This window comes from Procambarus clarkii, chromosome 84 (genome assembly GCF_040958095.1).
Source record: "Procambarus clarkii isolate CNS0578487 chromosome 84, FALCON_Pclarkii_2.0, whole genome shotgun sequence".
Lineage (NCBI taxonomy): Eukaryota > Metazoa > Arthropoda > Malacostraca > Decapoda > Cambaridae > Procambarus > Procambarus clarkii.
Genome location: NC_091233.1, coordinates 17,165,380 through 17,186,071, shown reverse-complemented (window position 1 = coordinate 17,186,071; position 20,692 = coordinate 17,165,380). Strand labels below are relative to the sequence as shown.

Sequence of the window (20,692 nt, the reverse complement as noted above, 5' to 3'; positions counted from 1 at the left end):
ATGCTTTGTATAATTGTGCATATTTCGGGTGATTAGAGAGTCGATATTGCTCTGAATATCTGTTATCTGGTTGCGATATGTTGCATCGATTGTTTGGTCAGATATTCTTGAGGGGGCAGTATGCAGAGAAGCTATTTTTTATTATCAGGGGAAAGCGTCAAGCCATTTACGACTATATAGCACTGGGAAGGGGTCAGGATAAGGATTTAGGATGGGACGGAGGGAAGGAATGGTGCCCCAACCACTTGTGGACGGTCGGGGATTGAACGCCGACCTGCATGAAGCGAGATCGTCGCTCTACCGTCCCGCCCAAGTGGCTGGGTGCAGAGAAGCTAATAGTGAGAAATTTACTTAACAAATTTTGCAAATTGTACTGAAATCAATCATTTATCGTGTGTTCACCTAGTTGTATTCACCTAGTTGTGCTTGCGGGGGTCGAGCTCTGTTCTTTCGACCCGCCTCTCAACTGTCAATCAATCAACTGTTACTATCTATTTTTTTCCACACACACACACCAGGAAGCAGCCCGTAGCAGCTGTCTAACTCCCAGGTACCTATTTACTGCTAGGTAACAGATGCACCAGGGTGAAAGAAACCCCACCCCTTTTGTTTCTGCCATCACCGGGGATCGAACCCGGACGCTAGGATTACGAGAACAGAGCGCTGTCCACTCAGCTATCAGACCCCTCTCGTGTGTGAGTCACAATATAGTTACATATCACCCTTGAACACGAGAATAAAATGAAACAGACAAATATATATATATATATATATATATATATATATATATATATATATATATATTAGAGATATACACTTTATTATCATTAAGGCATTATTATAATTTTCAGTTTCAATAATAATTGAAGAGACTTTCAACTCATTCAGCCAATCACAGAGTGACGCTGCTCTCGTGTAATCACTTGATTGTAGATATATATCTGACTACATATTCATTTTCGAAGCTTTGTAAAGACAGGATCAAGTTCAAGTATGTTTATTGAGACAAGAAAGAAATACATCACAAAGGGATAGAGTAGCTTAGGCTATTTCTATCTCCCCCGAGCCGGTTCAAGGGACTCGTAAGTGCAGAGGGAGAAGATTTCAAGTTTAATTCGTGTATAAGACGTGACATAACCCAGAGGAAGAGTTCGTTGTCGGTTACTGAGCCGTGATGGACCATAGCAGACTCGTGGTGGATAGTTCTGCCGTCAGCGCTGTCTCCCGCCGTGGTGGATAGTCCTGTCTCCCGTCGTGGTGGATAGTCCTGTCTCCCGCCGTGGTTGATAGTTCTGTCTCCCGCCGTGGTGGATAGTCCTGTCTCCCGCCGTGGTGGATAGTTCTGTCGTCAGCGCTGTCTCCCGCCGTGGTGAATAGTCCTGTCTCCCGCCGTGGTGGATAGTCCTGTCTCCCGCCGTGGTGGATAGTTCTGTCGTCAGCGCTGTCTCCCGCCGTGGTGGATAGCTCTGTCGTCAGCGCTGTCTCCCGCCGTGGTGGATAGTTCTGTCGTCAGCGCTGTCTCCCGCCGTGGTGGATAGTTCTGTCGTCAGCGCTGTCTCCCGCCGTGGTGGATAGTTCTGTCGTCAGCGCTGTCTCCCGCCGTGGTGGATAGTTCTGTCTCCCGCCGTGGTGGATAGTTCTGTCTCCCGCCGTGGTGGATAGTCCTGTCTCCCGCCGTGGTGGATAGTCCTGTCTCCCGTCGTGGTGGATAGTTCTGTCTCCCGCCGTGGTGGATAGTCCTGTCTCCCGCCGTGGTGGATAGTTCTGTCTCCCGCCGTGGTGGATAGTCCTGTCTCCCGCCGTGGTGGATAGTCCTGTCTCCCGCCGTGGTGGATAGTTCTGTCGTCAGCGCTGTCTCCCGCCGTGGTGGATAGTCCTGTCTCCCGTCGTGGTGGATAGTCCTGTCTCCCGTCGTGGTGGATAGTCCTGTCTCCCGTCGTGGTGGATAGTTCTGTCTCCCGTCGTGGTGGATAGTTCTGTCTCCCCTCGTGGTGGATAGTCCTGTCTCCCGTCGTGGTGGATAGTCCTGTCTCCCGTCGTGGTGGATAGTCCTGTCTCCCGTCGTGGTGGATAGTCCTGTCGTCAGCGCTGTCTCCCGCCGTGGTGGATAGTTCTGTCGTCAGCGCTGTCTCCCGCCGTGGTGGATAGTCCTGTCTCCCGCCGTGGTGGATAGTCCTGTCTCCCGCCGTGGTGGATAGTCCTGTCTCCCGTCGTGGTGGATAGTCCTGTCTCCCGTCGTGGTGGATAGTCCTGTCTCCCGCCGTGGTGGATAGTCCTGTCTCCCGTCGTGGTGGATAGTCCTGTCTCCCGTCGTGGTGGATAGTCCTGTCTCCCGTCGTGGTGGATAGTCCTGTCTCCCGTCGTGGTGGATAGTCCTGTCTCCCGTCGTGGTGGATAGTCCTGTCTCCCGTCGTGGTGGATAGTCCTGTCTCCCGTCGTGGTGGATAGTCCTGTCTCCCGTCGTGGTGGATAGTCCTGTCTCCCGTCGTGGTGGATAGTCCTGTCTCCCGCCGTGGTGGATAGTCCTGTCTCCCGTCGTGGTGGATAGTTCTGTCTCCCGTCGTGGTGGATAGTCCTGTCTCCCGCCGTGGTGGATAGTCCTGTCTCCCGTCGTGGTGGATAGTCCTGTCTCCCGTCGTGGTGGATAGTTCTGTCTCCCGTCGTGGTGGATAGTCCTGTCTCCCGTCGTGGTGGATAGTCCTGTCTCCCGTCGTGGTGGATAGTCCTGTCGTCAGCGCTGTCTCCCGCCGTGGTGGATAGTTCTGTCGTCAGCGCTGTCTCCCGCCGTGGTGGATAGCTCTGTCGTCAGCGCTGTCTCCCGCCGTGGTGGATAGCTCTGTCGTCAGCGCTGTCTCCCGTCGTGGTGGATAGCTCTGTCGTCAGCGCTGTCTCCCGCCGTGGTGGATAGTCCTGTCTCCCGCCGTGGTGGATAGCTCTGTCGTCAGCGCTGTCTCCCGCCGTGGTGGATAGTTCTGTCGTCAGCGCTGTCTCCCGCCGTGGTGGATAGCTCTGTCGTCAGCGCTGTCTCCCGCCGTGGTGGATAGTTCTGTCGTCAGCGCTGTCTCCCGCCGTGGTGGATAGTTCTGTCGTCAGCGCTGTCTCCCGCCGTGGTGGATAGCTCTGTCGTCAGCGCTGTCTCCCGCCGTGGTGGATAGCTCTGTCGTCAGCGCTGTCTCCTGTCGTGGTGGATAGTTCTGTCGTCAGCGCTGTCTCCCGCCGTGGTGGATAGTTCTGTCGTCAGCGCTGTCTCCTGCCGTGGTGGATAGCTCTGTCGTCAGCGCTGTCTCCCGCCGTGGTGGATAGTCCTGTCTCCCGCCGTGGTGGATAGCTCTGTCGTCAGCGCTGTCTCCCGCCGTGGTGGATAGTTCTGTCGTCAGCGCTGTCTCCCGCCGTGGTGGATAGCTCTGTCGTCAGCGCTGTCTCCCGCCGTGGTGGATAGCTCTGTCGTCAGCGCTGTCTCCCGCCGTGGTGGATAGCTCTGTCGTCAGCGCTGTCTCCCGCCGTGGTGGATAGCTCTGTCGTCAGCGCTGTCTCCCGCCGTGGTGGATAGCTCTGTCGTCAGCGCTGTCTCCCGCCGTGGTGGATAGCTCTGTCGTCAGCGCTGTCTCCCGCCGTGGTGGATAGCTCTGTCGTCAGCGCTGTCTCCCGCCGTGGTGGATAGCTCTGTCGTCAGCGCTGTCTCCCGCCGTGGTGAACAGTCCTGCCGTCAGCGCTGTCTCCCGCCGTGGTGGATAGCTCTGTCGTCAGCGCTGTCTCCCGCCGTGGTGGACAGTCCTGTCGTCAGCGCTGTCTCCCGTCCTGGTGGACAGCCATCTACAGGCCGCCGTACCAGTAGTTATATAAGTAGAGAAGGTGGTCGAGAGGTTGCATGAAACAAGGGTACTTGTACCGGCAGACCTGCCCGTCCACCTGCCCGTCCACCTGCCCGTCCACCTGCTCGTCCACCTGCCCGTCCACCTGCCCGTCCACCTGCCCGTCCACCTGCCCGTCCACCTGCCCGTCCACCTGCCCGTCCACCTGCCCGTCCACCTGCCCGTCCACCTGCCCGTCCCTCGCCGCCTTCTGGAACTCCGTCAACAGGTCTTCAGGTGTGTCCGGGGAGTACCTGTAGTGAGGGGGGAAACAACATTCTGTAAGACGGTTGTTGGGTAGTTAAGAGTCATACTGATGACTACTCCTTCCCCTTATTCTGTTTCCCATAATGTCAGTATTCAAGTACTTCCTATTGGCTCGATTATCTAGGAATATTCCTAGATAGCTAGGAATATTCCTATATATCTAGGAATATTTCTAGGAATATTCCTAGATATCTAGGAATATTCTAGGAATATTCCTAGATAATCGAGACAATAGGAAGGACTTGCTATAGATCCTATGATATTCTGCTTCGTTCTTATCAGAATAGGTCTGAACTAGGTGATTAGCCTAGTTCCTTCACTTCATATTACATGTTTAAAGTGTTTTATATATAAATATTTGTTTCTGCTGCGTCTACAAGTTTTACTCGCCATGTCTTAGACAATCTCGTATCTTAGACAGTATCTTAGCAACTCCATTGTCTCTTGAGACTGATGGATGCCTACTACACCCCAGAAGTGACTCGAACCCAGACCGCCAGGAGCACAATGCAACTGGGGTATATGCTACCTTAACCACTCGACCATCAGTGACCGTACAAAAGACGATGGTAGCCGAGGCTATTTCCCCACCGCCCCGACGGCACTTTGAGGGTAATGTTGGGCATAATTTCATCAAATCACCTCACTTTGCGAGGTCACGTGAGCAACACAAATGCCAACAGGGATGGAGGCAACCCGTTCTCGCACTTGCTTATAGTCAATATCTTGCTTATGAATAAGTGCATATGTGACATAATAATTTATTGTGAATATTTGAGTTTACCTTGAAAAGCTGAATAGAAAACCACAACCTAACCTAACCTTCTTAGTATGTTAAGATATTACAATTAGTACTGAACCTTTACCTATCTTGATATTACAGTTTTATAAAAATAATGAAACAAAACTAAAATATAGAAATAAATTGTAAAGTAACTCAGGATATTGTCAAATTTTGTATAAAATCTCTATTGTTTAATGAAACTGAGAGAAAAAGTTAGTGCCTTGAAAAAAATATGGCTTGCAGTATATCACATATATACATATTTATAAGCGAAATAGTGACTATAAGTAATAAGTCAAATATGTGCTGTCTTGTGCGAGAGCAGGTTGATGGAGGAGTGAACTGGCCTGTCCTTAACCTTCCCGGCGCTGAGACGAGGCCAGAGCTTCTTCACACGCCCCTCGACCCTCTTCAGGTACGTGAAGAGGTACCCAGGTACGGCCGAGCACAACCTGTACCCCACTGCACCGTACAGGCACGTACGGTGAGAGGGCGTACCGTCCCCTTTTACAGCTATGTTGTGGTGGTGACCTTGAGATCCCACGTGCGCACGTACAGGGGGGGGGGGGGGGTTCCAGTAGGCATTAACGTGTACGTGATTGGGTTAACGTACTCAGCACGTCGTCGGCAGCACGTGAGGGTATGCACGTTTGAAGGGTTCATCTCTACGGTACTTTTAAGCTGAGATTAACGGTGCATTGTTCACGCGTTATCTTGAGATCATTTCGGGGCTTTAGTGTCCCCGCGGCCCGGTCCTCGACCAGGCCTCCACCCCCAGGAAGCAGCCCGTGACAGCTAACACTCAGGTACCTATTTTACTGCTAGGTAACAGGGGCATAGGGTGAAAGAAACTCTGCCCATTGTTTCTCGCCGGCGCCTGGGATCGAACCCAGGACCACAGGATCACAAGTCCAGTGTGCTGTCCGCTCGGCCGACCGGCTCCCGTGCGACGTGTAGGCTGTTCCATCATCATGGGAGCCGGTCGGCCGAGCGGACAGCACGCTGGACTTGTGATCCTGTGGTCCTGGGTTCGATCCCAGGCGCCGGCGAGAAACAATGGCCAGAGTTTCTTTCACCCTATGCCCCTGTTACCTAGCAGTAAAATAGGTACCTGGGTGTTAGTCAGCTGTCACGGGCTGCTTCCTGGGGATGGAGGCCTGGTCGAGGACCGGGCCGCGGGGACACTAAAGCCCCGAAATCATCTCAAGATAACCTCAAGATAACCTATCATGCACGTGTTCGTAAGGATTGTTCAGGCCACCACAATAGTTTACTGACCGACCAAAAAGTATACTTTTGTCCTGAACATAGTCCAGGACAAAAGTAAACTCTCAGTGTATAGTATACATGACTCAGAAGCTGGGGTATACCTCTCCATGTATATCCATGTATATTCGTTCCCATGAGACATTCCTCACAGCTCAAATTGCAGAGTGTATATCCCAATGAGGCGACAGGCTTGTGAACAGCACACAGTATTGTGGAGACTAACTGCATCTCCTAATTTGCCCAACCACTTTGACGGTTGAAGTGACGGTCTCGCTTCATGCAGGTCGGTGTTCAATCCCCGACCGTCCACAAGTGGTTGGGCACCATTCCTTCCTTCCCCGTCCCATCCCAAATCCTTTTATCGTGACCCCTTCCCAGTGCTGTATAGCTGGCTTGGTGCTTTCCCCCCTGATAATTTCCTCCCTTCGGCCAGAAAGATGACCATAGTTCGAGCCCCGGGCATAGTGGGGCATCTGGGCATCCATCCTTCACCGACTGAACCTCTACATCATTTGGAGTCGAACTGGATTGGAAAAAAACTAGCGAATCCTGTTCCCTCTAGTGTAAACAAACATATTTTATTTCCCCCTCTAACAATTTGTGTTCAATTGATTGGTCTGCTGAACCACAGGGACGACGTTCAGTATCAGGGTAGTTATCGGGAGAAAACACTAGGCCACTATGACTATAGAGCGCTTGGAAGGAATATGAGATAGACTAAGTGCTAGTGAAGGTTAGGTGATTATGAGGAGAAAGTGCTAAAGCAGGTTGACTGCTCATCACTTGAAAAGGAGAGGCGGAGTTGAGGACAAGGAGCTGGGATATGAGGACAAGGAGCTGGGATATAAGGACAAGGAGCTGGGGTATGAGGACAAGGAGCTGGGATTTGAGGACAAGGAGCTAGGATATGAGGACAAAGAGCTGGGATATGAGGACAAGGAGCTGGGATATGAGGACAAGGAGCTGGGATATGAGGACAAGGAGCTGGGATATGAGGACAAGGAGTTGGAATATGAGGACAAGGAGCTGGGATATGAGGACAAGGAGCTGGAATATGAGGACAAGGAGCTGGGATAGGAGGACAAAGATGTGGAATACAAGAACGAGGTGAAGAAACGTTGCCCAATCCCTTGCACTACCGTGGACCGAACGCCGACCCTGTCAAATGCACGCCCTTACCTGTACCAACTAGTCTAAGCGTCAAAGAACTTATAGCAACACCTACTGGACGAGGAATCTGATGGGCCAGGCAATCATTCCGTATCTGTCTCGCTCGGCATAGGCACCGCAAACGCCCAGATTGGCACAGGCCCTTGTATCCACCACGCCAGGCAGATCCGAGAACGACTCCAGAACCATCCTCGTCAGAAGGAAGTCGTCTGAATCTGAAAATTCTCTGGCGAAGGGGTGCTTCCGGTAAGCGTTGTAGGCAGCCACACTCAGGAGTCCCAGAAGGAGGAGGGATAAGAAGGTCATGACCCCGAAGGACTGGCTACTGAGGCCAATGGTCGTAAAGTCCCCCGCTCCAGGCATTGTGAAGGTGAAGAGCGGGATTGTGAAAGCCACGAGCTGTTGAAGTCCGGTTTATCGTTGTACTGAAGGAAGGACCTGACTTCGTCGACGGCGTCCGGTGGGTCGAAGTATGGGTTGCTGGCGGCTTGTACCGCCCAGCGCCCCGCCACCGCCACCGCCCCTGCCACCGCCCCTGCCACCACCGCCATCTCCACTGTAACATAACACATAGGTTAGTATATATATATATATATATATATATATATATATATATATATATATATATATATATATATATATATATATATATATGTATATATGTCGTACCTAGTAGCCAGAACGCACTTCTCAGCCTACTATGCAAGGCCCGATTTGCCTAATAAGCCAAGTTTTCCTGAAATAATATATTTTCTCTAATTTTTTTCTTATGAAATGATAAAGCTGCCCATTTCATTATGTATGAGGTCAATTTTTTTTATTGGAGTTAAAATTAACGTAGATATATGACCGAACCTAACCAACCCTACCTAACCTAACCAACCCTACCTAACCTAACCTAACCTATCTTTATATTTTAGGTTAGGTTAGGTAGCCGAAAAAGTTAGGTTAGGGTAGGTTAGGTAGGTTAGGTAGTCGAAAAACAATTAATTCATGAAAACTTGACTTATTAGGCAAATCGAGCCTTGCATAGTAGGCTGAGAAGTGAGTTCTGGCTACTAGGTACGACATATATATATATATATATATATATGTCGTACCTAGTAGCCAGAACTCACTTCTCAGCCTACTATTCAAGGCCCGATTTGCCTAATAAGCCAAGTTTTCCTGAATTAATATATTTACTATAATTTTTTCCTTATGAAATGATAAAGCTACCCATTTCATCTATGTATGAGGTCAATTTTTTTTTATTGGAGTTAAAATTAACGTATATATATGTACCGAACCTAACCAACCCTACCTAACCTAACCTAACCTATATTTATAGGTAAGATTAGGTTAGGTAGCCGAAAAAAGCTAGGTTAGGTTAGGTTAGGTAGGTTAGATAGTACGAAAAAACAATTAATTCATGAAAACTTGGCTTATTAGGCAAATCGAGTCCTTGCATAGTAGGCTGAGAAGTGCGTTCTGGCTACTTAGGTACGACATATATATATATATATATATATATATATATATATATATATATATATATATATATATATATATATATATATAAATCTTACCATTACTTCGATTTACACGATAAAATATTCTTGCAGACAATCTAATGTTAATCCTTTCACGCAGAATGTTATTTCGTCTATGAAATATTTAAGCTTTCTGGTGGAAAAAAAAATTTGATTTTGAATTATATGGAATTTGCACTCATGGATTCGCCAATACCTGGAAATTTTGTCCATCACGAATGCCACCTAAACATAAAAATAGTTGAAAATAGTTTTTGAGCATAATGTTATGAGAGATTACTCACCAGAGGTGAGTATGGTCTAGCTGGATCTATAAGGCTATGAGACGAGGGGTTACTCACCTGTATATATTCAGCGGTGAGTCTCGGCCGGCACAAGACAACACTCAAGCCTACTGCACACTGAGGCTGGGTGAGCCTCCTTACTCATGACTTCCTCATGGGGAGGGGGGTGAGAGAGGGGGAGTGAGGGAGGTGAAGTGACTAAGAGAACCTATAATTCCCCTACCTTTCTTCCCTCTCTCCTTCCCTCTGTTATATCTTCCTTGTTTCCTCCTTCATCGATTCTCTCATTTCTTTCGTGTTAACTAAATTTGTCGTTTAGAAATAAAGTTTATAGAAAATTAATAGAATTATATAATAAAAATAATCGTTTAGAAATAATAGTTATAGAAAGTTAATAAAATTATATAATAGAAATAATCGTTTAGAAATAATAGAGTTATAGAAAATTAATAAAGTTATATAATAAAAATAATCGTTTAAAAATAATAGAGTTATAGAAAGTTAATAGAGTTATATAATAGAAATAATCGTTTAGAAATAAGAGAGTTTTCTAATGCTTTTATCAATTCACCGTTTTCTAATTCAGCTCGGAAATTCATGGGTAAATATGGGCTTGGGAATATGGTAGTTGATTGTGAATCTATGGAGCGATTGTTTCAAGCGTAGGTAAGACATGTATGAATGAGTTTGGGTGGATTTAAATAGGAGCTGCCTCGTATGGACCAATACAGGTCTTCTGCAGTGTGTTTTATGGGTGTGAATCCTATACCACTTGTTGTATAATGTTCCGCAACACCCCTATTGTATAATGACTCATACAGGTGTATAATAATGACTGGTATTAACATTATAATAGACTTAAGTGCAGCATAATATCTCATTAAAAATAATCTCATATATGAAATTTGCACTCAAGTATTCCTGAAAATTTTGATTGACATCAAATTTAAACAACAAATCGAATTAAAATAATCAATTCTTGCTGTATACAAATGATTTTATAATAGTTACCGAGAGACTGTTCATCAATTACTTAATAATTGATTCTTCCCCTGTTCTTCTTCAGAGGCAATGTACAAGTTACTGGCTAGTCTCCAAGTCATCTGTAGACTACTGGCCAGTTTCTTGCCAGTTTGTAAGATGTCTTCAGAGACTGTTCACCAGTTACCCGTCTGTGTGTGGTCACACACCCGCACCACCTGACCATTGTTGTGGGCTCGACCCCCTCTCTTAGTAAACACTGTCGTTCTCATTAGTCATGGCTGGGATCTCATTCTGATTCAGAGTGCTACGCCTACCTCCTCCTCCTGCTGCTGTAGGTGCTGCTGCTGCTGCTGCTGCTGCTGCTGCTGTTGCTGCTGCTGCTGTCGCTGCTACTGCTGCTGCTGCTGCTGCTGTTGTTGCTGCTGCTGCTGTTGCTGCTGCTGCTGCTGCTCCTGCTGCTGCTGCTGCTGCTGCTGCTGCTGTTGCTGCTGCTGCTGCTGTTGCTGCTGCTGCTGCTGCTCCTGCTGCTGCTGCTGCTGCTGTTGCTGCTGCTGCTGTTGCTGCTGCTGCTGCTGCTCCTGCTGCTGCTGCTGCTGCTGCTGTCGCTGCTGCTGCTGCCGCTGGAAGTACATCCTACTGCAGATACCAACTGATGTTTTAATAATACTTAGTAAAACACATTAAAACAGTGTACAATATGAATTTGCGGTACTTTAAAAGTTAACATAGTTGCAGTTAGTGTCATAAAAAATACTTAAAGCCATTGATTGAGATAAACACTGAACATTTCCAATGATTTGAAAAATTAATAGAAGAGAAGTTGTCATTAAATTATATCATAAAAACTAGTAACGCTTTGCGTAATAGTGGCTTTAGGCATTGTAGGTACTAGCTTTATTTATAAATCCATCAAGGTTTGTATCTCACCTTGTATGTATGGACTTTACCTGAATAAACATTTGATTTGATTTGATTTGAGTAGTTAGAGTTAAGATGTAGGCAAGCTAGGCTAGGTGTTCCTGATACCTGATCAACCAGGCTGTGACTCATACGTCAGGCTGCGAACAGCCGCGTCCAACAGCCTGGTTGATCAGTCCAGCAACCAGAAGGCCTGGTCGACGACCGGGCCGCGGGGACGCTAAGCCCCGGAAGCACCTCAAGGTTAGGTTAGGTTAGATCCGGTTTACCTGAATTTATCTGAGGGGTACTGTCTCTCTCTAGTGGCCTCGATGAGGACAGGAAGCCGGCAGCTTGTCACTGGCCTTCCTATCCCCACCTATTGGCACTGTTGGGTGGCTTATTGAGCTTGATCTTGAGTTTCAACAATGTTTTGGCGTTTACGGCTTCGGCGGGTAGGCGGTTCTATGGGTTTATAACCCTATGGATAAATGGCATCTCGTGTTCTATCTTGCATTGTACTTTGTTGAGCGTGAGACCGCTGTTCCTTGGAATCTGACCATTGCAAGACGTCTGAATCAATGTACCATCAAATTTATCTGTCTTTTAAAAGCTCTAAAAGTTAAGTCAATGAGGCGGTCGGGTCTTCCCTGGCTTTCTCAACTGGGGCTCAAGACAATTACTAACTTCTGATTCCCTACAGTTAGCCTTCCTCACATTACTTCTCTTGACCCTTGCTTCTCCTCCTTCTCCCCCCCCCCCTCCCCACGGTCACCTGCAGGTGTTACTCACTCCTTCATTATTAAGTTGGGGACCTCTAGTTGCCCAACCATTTATGTCCCACCTGGGATTCGCCCCGGAATTCTCGATTGTGATTTGAGTACGAATCTAACTGTCCTACAGGAAGAATACTAAAGTTAGGCATATAAACCATTTTCTTTAGCAGCGAATTTTCTAGTTTTCTTATACTTTTATAGCGGTAACTTCTATATTTTGTATTTGGTATTTACACAAGAATACATTATTAGTTGCTCTATTCGAACCCCAGTTGGAAACAAACCCAACTATAGGATGGGTTAACCCAAGTATCGCGCTTCCAAAAGGGTCGCCCAAGTTGGAAAAGACGAACGCTGAAAGAATATTGTTGAAAACATCTTGATAACTGATTAAACCAAAATTATTTATTAGTCAGAAGAAAGACAGAAACGCGATCTATATGTAAAACCTCTACCAGACAAATATTTTAAGTAAAACCGAAGATATTTGTAGTTGTATAAAAGTGGCAGTTTTCATCGCTCGTCGAGCTCGAAAACCGCAGCATTCATCTCAGAACCATGCCTATTTCACGCAGATTCCTTAATAAACGTAAGAGTTTTATATGTCACAAGAAAGACAGATATATAAGCTTCGTTCTAAACACCTTACCATGGGCATATTTAAATTTAAAGCGAAGATACGTGTACTTTTATAATAGCCGAGCTCCGACTCCGGACAGATCGATCGACGGAGCAACTCTCTCTCAGAACAATGCTTATTTCACGTAAATTTGTAAATAATCGTAAATTTTTTATATGCCTCAAGAAAGATAGGATTATAAGGCTCATTTTAAACACTTTATCATAGACATAATTAAAGTTCTAATGAAGATTCATGTATTTTAATAATCGCCGAGCTCCGACCCCCGCATAGACTGAGCGACAGAGCAACTCTCTCAGAAGAATGTTTATTTTACGTAAATTCGTTAATAAACACAAATGTTTTACACATCTTAAGAAAGATAGAAATATAAGCTTTATTTTAAATACATTACATTAGACATATTTAAAGCTCAAGTGAAGATATATATGTTTTTATAGTGGCGTTCAGTAGCTTTTCGGTCATGGAGTGCAGACGCCTACGCACTTGCCAATATGTTGTGTAATTAACAAAGATACGCTAATAAAGCCTAAAATATTACATGCCTCCAGAAAGACAGAGCTATAATCGTAATTGTGAGTGCATCAAAAGAAATATATCATGTTGGAGACCAATGATATAGCAATTTTAATTTAAGTTTCGAGTCCCGCCCGGTGGAGAGAGATGGGGCGACTCTCGCCCCATCTATTGGAGATTCTGTCCACTAAAGACCCAAAGCTACTCAAACCTTCCTAGCATTACGTAAGCAATGAAGTAATATGTTATATTTACTCACTATAATGTGGATGCTGGATGCAGAAAATGAGAAAACATAATTTTACTCTGAAAAAATATCATTTCATAACAAAATAAGATGTAAATATGTAATATCAAAGGAAGTCGATGGTCCAAGCAACAATATCGTGGAGCGACTTATCCAAGATATATTGTTCTCTGGTAAGTGTTTGCTGGCATATCAACCTTCTGTACACAGTGATCCAGTCGTCGAACTTCTCTGCTCAAATTATCGCAAATTTAATTTATGATGTTAACAAGTAGAATGCGTATTTTTAATCAAATCTAACGATATTAACAAGTAGAATGCGTATTTTTAATCAAATCTAACGATATTAAATAAATAAATAAATAAATATGTTTATTCAGGTAAGGTACATACATACAAGTGATGTTACATTAATGGATTGATATAAAGATAGAGCTAGTACATACAATGCCTAAAGCCACTATTACGCAATGCGTTTCGGGCAAAAACAAGTAGAATGCGTATTTTTAATCAAATCTAACGATATTAACAAGTAGAATGCGTATTTTTAATCAAATCTAACGATATTAACAAGTAGAATGCGTATTTTTAATCAAATCTAACGATATTAACAAGTAGAATGCGTATTTTTAATCAAATCTAACGATATTAACAAGTAGAATGCGTATTTTTAATCAAATCTAACGATATTAACAAGTAGAATGCGTATTTTTAATCAAATCTAACGATATTAACAAGTAGAATGCGTATTTTTAATCAAATCTAACGATATTAACAAGTAGAATGCGTATTTTTAATCAAATCTAACATAACTAGCCAGAAAACGTTAAAGATTATTTAAAAATACATGGTTGGAAGTTAAATCAACTCCATAGAACAATATTTTTGTTATAAATACTAATCGTTATTTGTTGGTATGCGTTCGCTACTTAAACTATCATGTACTGTATTTATGTAAAATCTCCCTGTTTCTTCGGACATGGAACACGGAACCTTACACGCTCTCTGATTTACTGTTTAATAGAGATTCACAAATAAGCTTATGATTGTATACGTTATCAAAAAGGCAGTGACAAAGTCAATTTTGCATTTTAATCACAGAGATTAGATCTTAGTAAGATAGGAAAGATATTCATATTTTAAAGAAGGATTTTTGAACCATCGCTCTCCCTATCGATAGAAACTAACTTTTTTTTGTTATTATTAACAAGCTTAGGTATACACAGTAATGTGCTGCTACCCTATTCTATATGAAAGATTACACAGTGTATATCAAAAACTAGCTACAAGTTCATTAAATATTCCCATCTCACAGGATGGTTAGTTATACATGGAATCAGGGGATAAAATACCAGCCTCAATAAAAAAAAAATCAACTGTGACTAACAAGAACACCACTTACGGGCTATTCATGCCCGTGCTACCTTTTGGGTGGCTTAATCCTCATCAATCAATCACAAGAAACAAGGGATACATCTCCCGTCACGCAGGGTCCAGTCGCACCTCCACAGATCTCCAGTATCATCTATTGATACTGTTAATGGTTCAAGAGGACTACCACTTACGGGCCTACCTCAAGGTAACAATCAGGTGAGAACATAAAATATAAGGCTGATCTATTAGCCTCCGTTAGCAAAATCCGGGTACAGCATAAGAATATCTTCCAATATTCCTAAGTGTATGAAGTAATTACAGAGTTCAAAGTACCTTATACCATTTGGTCTGAAGTCACATATAACAGGGCAATCACAGATATAGTGTTGGTGAGTATGTCCCAGCTCTTGTTCACATAGTTTACAATTGGAATATTCACCATTGGGGGCTATTCATTACCTGCAGCCACCTGCGATACATATCGATATCCTAGCCTAATTCTGGCAATTACAATGTCACACTGTCATTGTGACACTAGTGGAAGTTTTATGCTGTCCGTTCATATAATTCTCGATTCTAAACATGTTTATTTAGTTTAGTTCATTAATTATGCACCCCATATATCATCTTGTGGGCGGTAGTGGAAAAGGTTACAGAGGCACATAAACATGTCATAGCTCTTTATACTCTTGCTTTCTGGCTTTTGTGTCAGTGACTGCTCTTCTGTCTTCCCTAATTTCCTAAAATATTGCGGCTTTGACAGAAGAGATTGGAATGCCCATATCCCACTCAACTTCAGGCTTATCACATTCAGTTTTAGCTGCCTTGTTTGTGTCATCATGCTGGACAACACCTATATGAGAAGGTATCCATACAAATGAGACTTTGAAACTCCTACTTTTTGCAATAATAATGTTGTTTATAATGGATGTTACAACTACAACCTTGTGAAGATCAATGCTAATTTTATCTAGATAATGTAATAAACGAAAGTTTTCTATGTCAACAGAAAGGCAGAAATATAAGCTACACTTTAAATACTTGTCATAAATATGCCTGAAGTGAAAGCGAAGATATATGCATTTGATACTGTACAGTTTCTTGATGGCTTGCTCTAAGAGTGTGAAGCCCTTCACACCAGCCTATAAATTGTGTAATTTATTTCCATATATGCTAATTAACCTTAAAATCTATATGTCAGAAGGAAGGAAGATGTAGACGTTAATGTGACAACATTTCAAGAAATATCTCTCTCTTTAAAGTTAAATAATACAATCCTATCGCCGGTGTCCGGACACATGAAAGCTACTTAGGTATCAGTGGCCAGCCAGGTGGAGATCACAGGCTGTACAATACTGATAAATTATGTGATTCACAGAGATACGTTGATAAATATTAATGTTTTATATTTTATTAAAAATACAGATATATACTTTGTTTCATACGTTAAATGTAACAATATTTCAGTATATATTATATAAGCATAGTATATATAATTCAGTGTATACAATATATAATAAGAGTGTCAGACCACGGATGAAGAATTGAAACAGGAATTTCCTTTAGTACTTTCTTATATTAATACATCTTCAGAGCGAACCATTCCTTCTGAAGATGTATTAATATACGAAAGTACTTAGAGCATTCTATTGTGGTTTTAATATTGAACAATTATACATATACGAAACAGACAAATCTGGTGTCCGAAATAGTAAAAATATTAGTGTGCGATGTGATCAATGTAAGGGGGATATTGGGTGTGCCTCGTATCCCCTACAACAACAAGAAGTTCGAGAGCGATGAGGCCGCCTCCTACTAGCTTCAGGATGTCGTCGAATCTAAATCAACAATATACTACCGCCGCTACTTTCTCGGAAACGTAAGTACCTGCCGCTTTACTTCTCTCACCCTGCCTAGCCTGGCCTGGCCTGATCTGGCCTAGCCAGACCTGACCAGACCTGACCTGGCCTAGCCTTACCTAGCCTAGTCTGACCTGGCCTAGTCTGACCTGACCTGGCCTAGCCTTACCCAACATTAATCACCACACGTGACAGCCCAAACGAATCGCAAATAAGTACACGTAACAAGTCATATGCCCGGACACTCTTTCACCTTGTCCAAAATTGTAGGTACTTGTTTCAACGGACACTCTCTCTCTACGAGAGAGGAGGTCAAGAGACACCTGCTGGATCTGGATGTTAGAAAGGCTGTTGGTCCAGATGGGATCTCACCATGGGTACTGAAAGAGTGTGCAGAGGCACTTTGCCTGCCACTCTCCATAGTGTATAGTAAGTCACTAGAGACGGGAGACCTACCAGAAATATGGAAGACGGCGAATGTGGTCCCAATATACAAAAAGGGCGACAGACAAGAGGCACTGAACTACAGGCCAGTGTCCTTGACTTGTATACCATGCAAGGTGATGGAGAAGATCGTGAGAAAAAACCTGGTAACACATCTGGAGAGAAGGGACTTCGTGACAAATCGCCAACATGGATTCAGGGAGGGTAAATCTTGCCTTACAGGCTTGATAGAATTCTACGATCAGGTGACACAGATTAAGCAAGAAAGAGAGGGCTGGGCGGACTGCATTTTCTTGGATTGTCGGAAAGCCTTTGACACAGTACCGCATAAGAGGCTGGTACATAAGCTGGAGAGACAGGCAGGTGTAGCTGGTAAGGTGCTCCAGTGGATAAGGGAGTATCTAAGCAATAGGAAGCAGAGAGTTACGGTGAGGGGTGAGACCTCCGATTGGCGTGAAGTCACCAGTGGAGTCCCACAGGGCTCTGTACTCGGTCCTATCTTGTTTCTGATATATGTAAATGATCTCCCGGAGGGTATCGATTCATTTCTCTCAATGTTTGCGGACGATGCTAAAATTATGAGAAGGATTAAAACAGAAGAGGACTGTTTGAGGCTTCAAGAAGACCTAGACAAGCTGAAGGAATGGTCGAACAAATGGTTGTTAGAGTTTAACCCAACCAAATGTAATGTAATGAAGATAGGTGTAGGGAGCAGGAGGCCAGATACAAGGTATCATCTGGGAGAGGAAATTCTTCAGGAGTCAGAGAAGGAAAAAGACTTGGGGGTTGATATCACGCCAGACCTGTCTCCTGCAGCACATATCAAGCGGATAACATCAGCGGCATATGCCAGGCTGGCCAACATACGAACGGCATTCAGAAACTTGTGTAAAGAATCATTCAGAACTTTGTATACCACATATGTCAGGCCAATCCTGGAGTATGCAGCCCCAGCATGGAGTCCATATCTAGTCAAGGATAAGACTAAACTGGAAAAGGTTCAAAGGTTTGCCACCAGACTAGTACCCGAGCTGAGAGGTATGAGCTACGAGGAGAGACTACGGGAATTAAACCTCACTTCGCTGGAAGACAGAAGAGTTAGGGGGGACATGATCACCACATTCAAGATTCTGAAGGGGATTGATAGGGTAGATAAAGACAGTCTATTTAACACAAGGGGTACACGTACTAGGGGACACAGGTGGAAACTGAGTGCCCAAATGAGCCACAGAGATATTAGAAAGAACTTTTTTAGTGTCAGAGTGGTTGACAAATGGAATGCATTAGGAAGTGATGTGGTGGAGGCTGACTCCATACACAGTTTCAAGTGTAGATATGACAGAGCCCGATAGGCTCAGGAATCTGTACACCTGTTGATTGACGGTTGAGAGGCGGGACCAAAGAGCCAGAGCTCAACCCCCGCAAACACAACTAGGTGAGTACAACTAGGTGAGTACCTTGGGGACTGAGTGGTAACTATTGTATAGACGAGCCGGCTCCCTGAGAGTGGTAAGAGGGCGTGATAAGAGGCTAACGTGTGGTCTTGAAGGAAGTCGATAAAGCAGACAATTTTCAAAAGGAAGGGCAGCATAACGAGCAGACAGGAATGGACAGACAGTCGGTTATCCCATAATGTGTAATACGCCCCACACAGCATGGGTGGAGTGGGGGGGGGGTTGTAGCAGGGCACAGTATTTTTATTTTTTATTTTATTTTATTTATGCATATACAAGAATGTACATAAGGAATGTGAGGATACAAATATGGTAATTACAGTCTTGTAAAGCCACTAGCACGCGCAGCATTTCGGGCAGGTCCTTAATCTAAGAAAATTTTAAGGAGGTAAATACTTGCAAAATTTATAGACAAAAAAATGATAACAGATTACATGAAATGGAAAAAAAAAAGATGAGAGAAAATTGTAGGTACAGTATATTAAAGCACATAGGTAGCTAAGATTGATTGCAATGGCAGCTTGAATGGTAGTTGACAACAAATTGGTAGGCACAATACAGCAGAAACAATATAAGATTGATTGCAATGACAGCTTGAATGGTAGTGGACAAAAATTGGTAGTCACAATACAGCATATGGCTAGCACATAAAAGAAGACAGCAATGAACACAATGATAAGGTTGTTTGATATTACATAAAAATTAGGAGATTGGGTAACACTAGGTACAGAGCAAATTTAAAGCTCAGTGTAGGAAACTAAGAAGATGAAGTTAGGTACTTTTTGGTTTTGCTTTTAAATAAGGCAAAAGTTTTACAGTTTTTCAATTCACTAGGGAGTGAGTTCCATAGACTAGGTCCCTTAATTTGCATAGAGTGTTTACACAGATTAAGTTTGACCCTGGGGATATCAAAGAGATATTTATTTCTGGTGTGGTGATAATGGGTCCTATTACATCTGTCCAGGGAGAGTTTCAGAGCATGGTTTGCATTTAAGAACAGGGTTTTGTAAATGTAGTTGACACAAGAGAATGTGTGGAGGGAGTTAATATTTAGCAAGTTTAGGGATTTAAACAAGGGAGCTGAGTGTTGTCTGAAAGCAGAGTTAGTTATTATTCTGATAGCAGATTTTTGCTGTGTGATGATGGGCTTAAGGTGGTTTGCAGTGGTAGACCCCCATGCACAGATACCATAATTAAGATAAGGGTAGATTAGTGCATAATATAGTGAGAGGAGAGCAGAGATAGGAACATAATATCTGATTTTGGAGAGTATACCAACTGTCTTAGAGACTTTCTTAGTTATGTGTTGAATGTGGGTGCTGAAGTTGAGTCTCTTGTCTAGGAATAGGCCAAGAAACTTGCCATTATTTTTATTACTGATGTTAATGTTGTCTATCTGTAGCTGAATTGCATTTGATGATTTGCTACCAAATAAGATGTAGTAAGTCTTTTCGATGTTTAATGTTAGTTTGTTCGTTGACATCCATAAGTGGACTTTTTTTAATTCATTATTCACAACATTATTTAGTGTATGTGGGTTGAGGTCTGAATAGATAAGGGTAGTATTGTCAGCAAACAATATAGGTTTGATAATATTAGAAACATTAGGCAGATCGTTTATATATATAAGAAATAGAAGAGGTCCTAAGATGCTGCCCTGTGGCACTCCAACGGTAATTGGTAGAGTGGAAGAAGTTGTATCATTGATGGTTACATATTGGTGTCTGTCACTAAGATAGGATCGGATGTAGTCAAGGGCAAGGCCTCGGATTCCATAATGCTGGAGTTTAAGTAAGAGGTAGTTGTGATTAACAGTATCAAAGGCTTTTCTTAGGTCAATGAAGAGTCCAATCGGAAACTCATTTTTGTCAAGGGCTGAGTAGATAATGTCAAGGAGACTAATGATTGCATTGTTGGTGCTCTTTTGGGACCGGAAGCCAAACTGGCAGGGGCTGAGTATGTCGAATTTTACGAGGTAGGAATAGAGCTGTTTGTAAATAATTTTTTCAAATATTTTTGATAGAATGGGTAGATTTGATATTGGTCTATAATTGTTTATGTCCGCCGGATTGCCTCCTTTATGGACTGGCGTTACTCTTGCTTTTTTGAGGATATCAGGGAAGGTGTGACACTCTATAGATTTGTTTAACAGTAGTGTTATGGGTGGGGCAAGGGCATGGGAGGCTCTCTTGTACACAATGGACGGAATTTCACTGGTGTTCCCTGCCTTGGTTTTTAGAGAATGTATGATGGACACAACATCTGCTGGGCTGATTGGTGAAAGGAGAAGAGAGTTTGGATAGCTGCCTGAGAGATATGTGTTAATATGTGTCTGAGTCTGTGG

The 20,692-nt window shown here is 43.7% G+C and overlaps 2 long non-coding RNA genes across 3 annotated transcripts in view; one reads left to right on the top strand and one right to left on the bottom strand.

Moving 5' to 3' along the window:
• Window positions 1-3,398: 3,398 nt before the first annotated feature.
• Window positions 3,399-7,817, bottom strand: LOC138358511 (uncharacterized). Its single transcript, XR_011225436.1, has 3 exons — window positions 7,397-7,817; window positions 4,042-4,105; window positions 3,399-3,957 (listed from the first exon to the last, which is right to left on the bottom strand). It is a non-coding gene; the product is annotated as an uncharacterized lncRNA (long non-coding RNA).
• A 6,700-nt stretch (window positions 7,818-14,517) lies between these two features.
• Window positions 14,518-20,692, top strand: part of LOC123750994 (uncharacterized) — a 33,366-nt gene continuing 27,191 nt past the window's right edge. The window contains exons 1-2 of one of the 2 annotated variants that reach the window (XR_011225447.1): window positions 14,518-14,807; window positions 16,282-16,470. This is a non-coding gene — a long non-coding RNA (uncharacterized lncRNA). Of the gene's footprint in view, window positions 14,808-16,130; window positions 16,471-20,692 lie in introns of those variants that run through there. The other variant, XR_006772060.2, reaches the window with a different exon arrangement.